This window comes from Lissotriton vulgaris, chromosome 5 (genome assembly GCF_964263255.1).
Source record: "Lissotriton vulgaris chromosome 5, aLisVul1.2, whole genome shotgun sequence".
In the NCBI taxonomy this organism is placed as follows: Eukaryota; Metazoa; Chordata; class Amphibia; order Caudata; family Salamandridae; genus Lissotriton; species Lissotriton vulgaris.
In genome coordinates this window covers 852,969,626-852,978,809 of record NC_141693.1, presented here as the reverse complement: position 1 = coordinate 852,978,809, position 9,184 = coordinate 852,969,626, and the positions used below count along the sequence as shown (strand labels likewise).

At 45.8% G+C, this 9,184-nt stretch overlaps 1 protein-coding gene across 3 annotated transcripts in view; it reads left to right on the top strand.

Annotated features, from left to right (window-relative positions):
• Positions 1–8,606: 8,606 nt before the first annotated feature.
• LOC147711698 (mannose-binding protein-like) overlaps positions 8,607–9,184 on the top strand; it is a 271,707-nt gene continuing 271,129 nt past the window's right edge. The window contains exon 1 of one of the 3 annotated variants that reach the window (XM_086922418.1): positions 8,607–8,731. The gene's annotated coding sequence lies outside the window, so the exon portion shown is untranslated. The remainder of the gene's footprint in view (positions 8,732–9,184) is intronic. The other 2 variants (XM_086922415.1, XM_086922417.1) reach the window with 2 other exon arrangements.

Sequence of the window (9,184 nt, the reverse complement as noted above, 5' to 3'; positions counted from 1 at the left end):
TTTAGCTGTTTATTTCTTTGTTCTTTTGTTTCCGTGTTTTAGTTGCTTTGTATGCGAGTGTGCTTTTAATAGCTTTGTGCGCATACAATTGGGTCCATTCCATTGCCAAAGCAACTCCACCCTTCTGGCTTTTTAGGAAAATGTATAATGTCGAGTCCGGCTATGGGCTGTGTTTGAGTTTTTTATTCGTACTATTTTAAATATGAAAGTCTAATTTTAGGATCACTGCTGTAACATAAAAACATGTATTTACACCATAATTTACAAAACTTCGCTGTATAATTTAGTTCTCCAAGCATAGTAACCATGACAATGGAAAGGTCTACAGATTGGTTTGGTCCTGTCATTATGATGAATAAACCTATATTTCAGAGGTTAAAGTGAAATGTGTCCTAAGACTCTGCGGAGCAGGGTTGGTGGCCCAAAGCACGTTTTGCACAGCACTAGCCATGGCTTAGTCCCTGTGCTCAATTGTTGAGTATGGTACAGGCTAAGAAATTCCCAGAAATTCACTGAGAAGAACCAAGAGTAAAGTCAATTTATAATTAGTTTTATTTATAAAACCTTAATTTATGTTTAAAAAACACAATGAATTTTACTTTTTTTTTTAAAACAGTTAGCTCAGAAAAAAAAGACAGAAATTAACAAGTTATGCTTAGTGTCAAAATTCATAATTTTCTCAACAGCCATGGAAAACATAACTCGCACACCAAATACAATGCTTGTGCCCGTAAAAATATAAAACCAATAAGTAACAGCTCATAAAAGTACCACAGCAGTACATAATAGTGCAAATACACTTTATGTTATTGTTCTCTCATTCGTAGTGTTGTTGCTAATGTGATAAATAATCTCACCTTTACTATTCATTATATGGGCATATTATCAAGGGGGTTTATCTCCGCTTTTTTGGCTTTAAAAGCCAAGAAAGCGGAGATAAAATTATCTCCCTATTACCTAGCTGTCGCTAACACCAGTTAGCGACAGCTAGTAGGAGATAGCGACCAACTTGGGCCCCACTTTGCATGTCAGTGATATTTATCACTAATGACATGCAAAGTGGGCGTGCCAAGATGTTAGTGACTGAAAACAGTCGCTAACATCGCTATCTCCCATTACCAACTTTTGGAGATATTCCCACTAAGCGCGAATATCTCCAAAAGCTAACACCTGCCCTGAGCAGTTCTTAGCCATGTTATTCAATGGGAGGTGGATAACATGGCTAAGAGCATTAGCTCGGTAATGCATGAATATCGCTGACTTTTCAGCGATATTCATGCATTGCGGCCGATTTTTATCGCATTTGCGATAAACCTTGGTAATACTAAGGTTTATTTGCGGTAAAAATCACCGCAGCTTAGCGGTAAATTTTTGTCTCTAACCAAGCAATAGCGATAATTATCGCTATTGCTTGGTAATATGCCCCTATATCTTTTGTAATTGTATCTGTCATAGGAGCATTCGATTTGGTTTGCGAGTTATAGTTTCTGTAGCTGTTATGAGAATAATGGATCCCAGAGCTAATCATAACTTGCAAATTTCTATTATTTTTCTGTTTTAATTTGTGCACACATCTTATACATATACACATACCTGTACATCCACACCAACGCGTGCACATATATATTTGTGTGTGTGTACATGTGTAAATATATCAATAATTTCTTTGCAGATTCACTTAATGGATGTAAATGTATATACAATCCAAAGGAATCACTGAAAAACACACGTACTTACACACACTCTTTCTTTGTGAATGAAGTCCATCATTTTTCTGATTGATTGAATGCACAGATTACAGGTGCAGACATCTGCTGATGGGAATATTTAATCTAGTGTGTGTGTAAAATGTAATTCCTTCTACATTCCCAAAATAATCAATAAGGTCCTTATTTAGATGTTGGCAGGCAGGGTACTCCAAAACAGTCGTGACTAAATTACCCCTACAATCTTAGGGATATCACTGAAATATACGGTTAGTAGCTCTTTTGTCTTTCTTTCTTTTTTATGATTGCCCATTAGATTAGAATATATCTCTTTTAACTCATAGTATCATTGAATAAACAAATGTTAGTACCAAATATTGTAACTCTATGCTGTACCTTAGATGTTGCTATCAGCAAAACATACCACCGGCTGAATAATCATCCCCGCCACCCCCTCCCCTGCCGCCTTCCAATATGTATTTTAATCACTTGTCTGTCCAAGGTACGCTTTTATAATATGGATTATGTTTTGCCCCAAAAGCAGTCTTTACCCTTTCAGCATCCTGGAAAATGCACAATGCAGTGTGTGGTTAGTGGTAGAGGAGAGAATATTACTAAACTACAAAACTTCAAAAGCATTGTGGCAATTTTATAGTTGTCTGAAAATAAAGTACTTTTAATAAACCTCCTTATAGCAAAAAAAGGCTCTCCAATATATTCATGTTGCTAACAGCAACAGCTATTATCTATATATATGTATTTGCAATGTTGTGATCTTAAAAACGCAGTCCATCCCAAAAAACAATTGATTAGTTTTATATTATAGATCTACTGAACTTAGTACTCAACTTTTTTTTTTGTGGATTCGGATTGTTTTGAGTGGCTTCGTACCGGCCTTTCCTTTTATTTGTCACAGTGTTTATCGTCGTGTAAGTGTAAGTGTAAGTAAAAGAACCCGTTTATTTATTTACTTATATTTGTTTGTGCCTGTGTGTTTTTATGTTTTAAACTATTATGTGTTTTACTTATTGCGTGCCTTTACATTTACTGGCGTACTTTTTTAAAAAAATGAACTACTTCTATAAAACTGCCTCTTTGTAGCAAAAAACAGCCCCTACCGTTTACAAGCTACTTGTAGTACTACAGCGCTATACAAAATTACACATATCTTCACTTTGCTAACGGCAGTTAGCAAATAAATGCAACTTATTTTAATGTTGCTGTCAGCAAAACCGACCTCTTGCTGCATAACTTGGTCACATTCCTGTAACTTCTGAGTAAATGCACAATGCTCAATGTGGTTATTGTAGCTGTTATTGTAAGCTTATTATTTATAGCGATATCCTTTTTATAGGCTGTTTGTAGCACTGCAGAGCTCTAATAAAGTAAGCATATATTCATTTTGTTGCATAGTAAAAATATGCAAATATAAGTAACTTCTTCTAAAAGTATAGCGCTTACAAGCTAAAATTAGTTCAATCTCGAACTGAGAAAAAGGCTAAGAAATGCTTTATCACATAGCCAGTGTTTTGTTTAATGCTAGTTAAATAAGCAATAAATATGTTTTCAGTTTTTGTCTTTATGGTTGAAAGTAAAAAATGACAACAATACCAGGGGCCTCATCAGGATGGCAGGCGGACTTTGCCCGCCCGCCATCCTTTCGGTAGTAGGGACCGCCCTCCATAAGGGCGGGGGTCCCGTCGGCAGCATTAGGATGCGCCCGCCACAGTGGCGGGCGCATCCCACATTCCTACCATGATGCCGCCACGGAAAGGCATCCACAATTGCCCATCATAATATGGCTGGCGGTGTCTGATAGACACCGCCACCATATTATTCCTTTTCCGCCCTGGCCGCAAGGAAACCGGGGTGGAAAAGCGGCGGACGGTCTTCCCGTCCGCCGAGGTCCAACCCCACCATACTAATATGGCGGGGGTAAACAAATGCGGATGTCAGGCGGATTGCTCCCGCCAGGTTGGTGGTAGCCACCGCCAGCCTAGTGGGGGCAATCTGCCCGACATCTTAATGGGCCCTCAAGTGTTACTTTGAACTTGCATTAAACATTTGACAACCGAGTCTCCGGTCTCAGTTGGGAGATTTTTAGGTCGAGCCAGGGCCGGACTGGGAACCAATACCGGCCCTGGTAAAGTGCTTGGCCGCCCCCCCTCTAGACCCCCGGGGGGTTGGGGGTGCCGCCGAGCTCTTTGCCAGAACCGGTTTTCAGGCAATTTTGTTACAGGGCCGATTTTGCAGCTATACTGAAAAAATGGACCTGTAACAAAAACGGCTCCCAAGGGCCCCAAACCGGCCCCCTACCCTTGTGGCGCACCGGGGGATTGCCTGGTGCCCGCTACGGCCAGTCCAGCCCTGGGTCGAGCCAGGGCTGCACGTCCTGCTCTGCGAAGCATGCTATATTTGAGTATAGACTTGAAGCCCCACCCACTTTCCACCCATATTTGCCATTGGCTTGTGTCAATGCCCTTCATAAATGCTGGCTTATTATTCATTAATAGACTTATTCGTCCCTCCTTAGTACCGCCTTGCCTTCATTTGTAACCTCTCATGAGGACTGGCTCTTTTACTTCTGTTGTTGCACGGTATGTCTTATTTAGTCTGTAAGCACTATTTTATTTAATGAGTTTCTCCTACTGCAGGCACGACATGCTTTTCTGCGACATTCAGCACGCCATGCGCGCTTTAACTTTCCAAGCAGCCCAGGTCAATGGCGGCCGCTTACTTGAAATGAAATAGGTCGCACATTAACAAGAGTTTGAGCTATTGCGTTGTAAATGACAAAGGGGCATATTCACAAGAACGTGTGCTAAACACCATTAAAAAATGCTAACGCACCTTTACACATCTCAGCCGATCACTGGAATATATCCCTGTGTTAACGTAGAATTCACAACAAGGTGGTAGCCTGCGATAGTCTGCCGAAACCGCGGCCAATGTCTACGATACAACCACCTCGACGGCGATAAAAACACAGACCTCAACTCGAAAAAACATGCGATGGGCCAAAGCACGATGAGGAAATCAGCGATAAGTAGCACCAGACCTGCAACACACACATTAGAAAAAGCACTGAGAGGCAACATATAAATTTCAAAGCACAAATGCACAGAACATAAATCAATCCTGACTGTTCAATGATGTCAAAAGTGATCCTTTAATGGATTCGTAGACCACTCGTGGCGTGAGATGATGGACCAATACAGCCAACAAGTTTCGCCCTAGATGGGGTTTCCTCAGGGCAATTGTCAGAACGCTCCAATCCTATAATGGTCACCGAAGTCCCAAGATCACTATATTAAAATACTCTAAATTCGTATGGCCTTATTCCATTAATACAAGTATCCACAAGGAAAGCACTTTCAATTAATCTTCCACTTTGATCGAGATCCCACAGTCGCTTAAATCATGGCGCAAACTGTTCAATATGCATAATGCATTCCATATTTTCAAAATTCTTCTGTTCACTCAGATAGGTGACAGTCCTAGGGCTAGCACCGATCCAGAAAGCGAAAGACCAAGGAGAAACTTGCAGCCAACCAGAAGGCAGCAATGGAGACTGGAGGTGGGAGCCCAGCTGGATGACATGGAGGTGGGAGCCCCGTGATGGATGACATGGAGGAGCTGGTGTCAACAGTCATCAGTGTGGAGACTGTGGCTGGAGTTGAGGGAACAGACACTGCTCGACAGGACATAACACAACCACAACAAGGTGAGTGACCACCAGGTACTGGGGGGATGGGTGGAGGGAGCCACAATGGCACACATGCACAATCCAGCAGTGCACACCCACAATGACTTTGGGCCATGCCCATGATCAACACAATGTCACAATGTACAATGCCATGCTGTCTGAATATCAACATGTACCATGCAGCTACATACATGTGGACACATTATAATACACCATCTCCCCATCACATTGCAGGGGCACCATCAACACCCCCTGCAGAGCAGTCCAGCCACTCTACACTGATGATGAGAAGGACAATGCCATTGACAGCCAAGCCCTCCAACACATCATGAACATCATCCGCAACTCACCTCCAGCATCATGGCAGACCAGCTGCATCGACTACCCAAAGCACCCAGCAGGAGGCACCCACAGCCCCGGCAGTCTCCCAAGACGCCCAGGAACTACACATGGCCTTCCAATGCCATGTGCTGGAGGGCCAGAGGGTGACAGCTGAGCAGGTGAGGGTGGGGTTCTAACTCAAAGCTACCAAACTGGACGTCATCCATGGGTGTCTAGGTCCATCAGGGACCAGCGCTAGTCCCTAACGGACACCCACGGCCCACTCCATGGTCTCCAATGAGCTCTGACTGACATCGCTGGAGTCATGACCTGGAGAGAAGGACACCTGTCCGCTCAGACTGGCTCCAGCTGTTCCAGTCATGAGCTGGCACACATGCAAAGACTCATGGAGGACATGGTGTGGATGGAGGCAGAAAGGATGGCAGCCACCGCTGCACATCAGTGAAATGAAGCTGGGATCCACCATGCCCTGCAGATTTTCATCATGGCATTGCTGCCACAAGGTGTGGCGCTGATGAATGCTGCTGCCCCCACACCATCCACATCTCAGCCCCCTGGTGTGTCAGTGCCTCACAGTGCGGCAGGCGTATCCACTCCAGCACCTGATATGCCACCGCCACACAGTGCGGCCAACAATCCTCCTCTGGCCCCTGATGTGTCAGAGGAACACAGTGCCACAGCCTGTACTGCAACAACCACAGGTGAGGCAGAGCACACATACGACAATGAGGACGTGGATGGGATTGTCGTCAGAAGGAGGCACTAGCATTCATTTCTGTCACCTGTCCTTTTTCTGCTTAGTGCCGCACATGGCCTCATGACCTCCCACTGACCCCGAATACACTCCGCTGCACTCACCTTGGACCACAACATGGACTGCCATATCCTGTTTTATGACCAATGACACGGCGACCAGACTGCGGACTGTACCCTTCCTCTGCCGCACTACCTGTCATTCTCGGATGGACTCCAAAGGCTCATATTGGGTGCTTTGCTTGGCATGGCCCTGTACCGCTCCAGCTGCAAACTCCACTGGATGTGCAATAAATATTCAGTAATGCACTGCTGTGTCGTGTCTTTCATCATTCCTGCATGTATGTGTGGATGGAAGTAGGGACAGTGATTTCCCTTACGTCAATGGCGCTCATCTAGTGGGATGCCAGTCACATTGCCTATTGAGTCCTGGGTGCCGTGGACAGTACAACGGGGACACATGCATGAGTCACTTCCTGGTCCGGACATGGACTGACCACGCCCAGAGCCCCTGAGTCATTGTTTGCAAGCCCTGCCCTGGTCTGGCAAATGCCAGGCCAGACCACTCCAGCTGACGCTCCGAGGGGGGGCCCACATAGCCACCTGTCACAGGCATACTCGCTGGTGGTGTGCAGGTCACTGGTCTAGTTGTCAGCATGTCACGGCCACTCCCTGAGGGTAGGTCTGCACACACACCATACCAATCCGGCACAGGCATCACAGGCCATGTGACCCCACAAATATAAGGGGCCGACAACGTCACATTCCCCTCTACCGGTGGTGACTGGATGACAGATGCTCCACAGTGCTCAATCATAAAGGGCCCATTATTTGCTGCACACAGGGTTGGTGGCACCGAGGGCCTTGCAGCCAGCATGGACCTACCACCACATGGCGCTGACTGGTGTCACACAGGGTTAGTGGCACCCCAGTCCTTGCGGACGACACAGGCCTACCACCATGTGGGGCTGACTGGCGTCGCACAGGGTTAGTGGCACTCGATACCTAGCGGCCGACACGGGCCTACCACCATGTGGCACTGAATGACGTCACACAGGGTTAGTGGCACCCGAGGCCTTGCAGCCAACACTGGCCTACCACCACGTGGCGCTGACTGGCTTGGCACAGGGTTAGTGGCACACGTAACTGCTGAGCAGGTGTGCAGCCTGCGATGATGATGTGTGCACTGATGTGGTCTCCGCCATTGATGACTCAGGACTCAGCGTCATGTGTAGGACCTGATGGGCCGCGGGCGGGCCTACATGATGTGGACCATGCCACATCACGGGCCTGGAGCTCGGAGGGCCACGCGGTATGCCTACTGATGGGTACACCGGTGGCAGCAGGTAAGCAGTGGGGCCTGTGTGCACAGTTGCAACAGTGTCTCGCTCTCTCTCCCTTCCCTCTCTCTCTCTCTCACTCTCTCTCCCTTCCTTTCTTTCCCTCTCTTGCTCTCTCTGGCTCAACTTCCTTCTCTGTTTCTCTGTGTCTCGCTCTTTTGATGTGTGCATGGCACACGTCCTGATTTTGTAATTTCATTTCCACGCTGTGTCATTGAGATTGTCCCTGGCAGACCCAACAGGAGTCTTCCGCATTACTGTTTTGTGATGTGTTTCAATAAAGTTTTTGGTTGTTACTTCAGTGCTGTGTGACTGTTTCTCGATCCTCTGGCCAGACAAGTGTGTATTAATGTTGGCACTGTGTTTTATCGTGTGTTTGTTGTGGCTCTTGTGTCGTGCACGATATGTGAATGTCCGGAGGTGGTCCGGGGGGATGAGGGGGGGGCTGGGGTCGTTGCGGTGGGTGTTGTTGCCCTCATGGGCATCGGCGTTGCATGATCATTGTCTCCATGGCATCTGTGGGTCTTCAGGTGTGGCTTCGAAATTATGCATTGGCCAATTATTTCAGTAAAGTGAAATGTCCAGGAATTAAGCCAAGCACGCATTTCCTGAATTCCCACAGTTGCGTGCACTTGTTCCAAGTTCTGCCATTGTTTCATTTTTGAGATTTCTATCTTTAGACAGCAATTAGTACAATCAGGGGATTCAGAAGGATGACAATTTCCTTTTTGGCACACCTCCATCTTTCGCTTGCCACATTTGTGTGTCTGCAGTCATTGTGGCAGTCGTTGGTCAAGGCATGAAGAAAAAGCTGTGCCACCTCTGAGGTCGTCGCTCCAGGGTTCCTGCTGTGTGAAGACTGACGCTAATACGACAAAAAAATTGCAAGTATCTCTGAACTAAAGCAAATTTTGGAAATGTTGAGATCTTACGATTGCCTTTTATGCTTTCTAAAAATGGATAATGCAGCTCCAGTTATTCTGCGTGGCCCTATTTTCCTTTACTGAATCTGGGGTGTTTGACCTGGTCATTCTGTCTGTGCCCTGCTGGTTGTTCCCAGCCTGCAGCTCCTGTTTCTTTATACACACACTCCTTGAGGCATGGGTAAAGTGAGGAAGGCCTAAGGGCCCCCACCTTCCTCGAGGCACCCTGGTAAAGTGAGAGAAGCAGTCGAAATTTCTGCTATAAGAGCCTCGTTTATAAAAAAATACAGCTTTTAAAAAAAATTGAGAACCTAGCATGCTTTTGAGAAACGTAGAACCACATTTACTGAGGGTTTGCGCTGGGGCAAAGTGTCACAGAGCGAGGTTATTTACATTTTTTCACAAACGTTATTT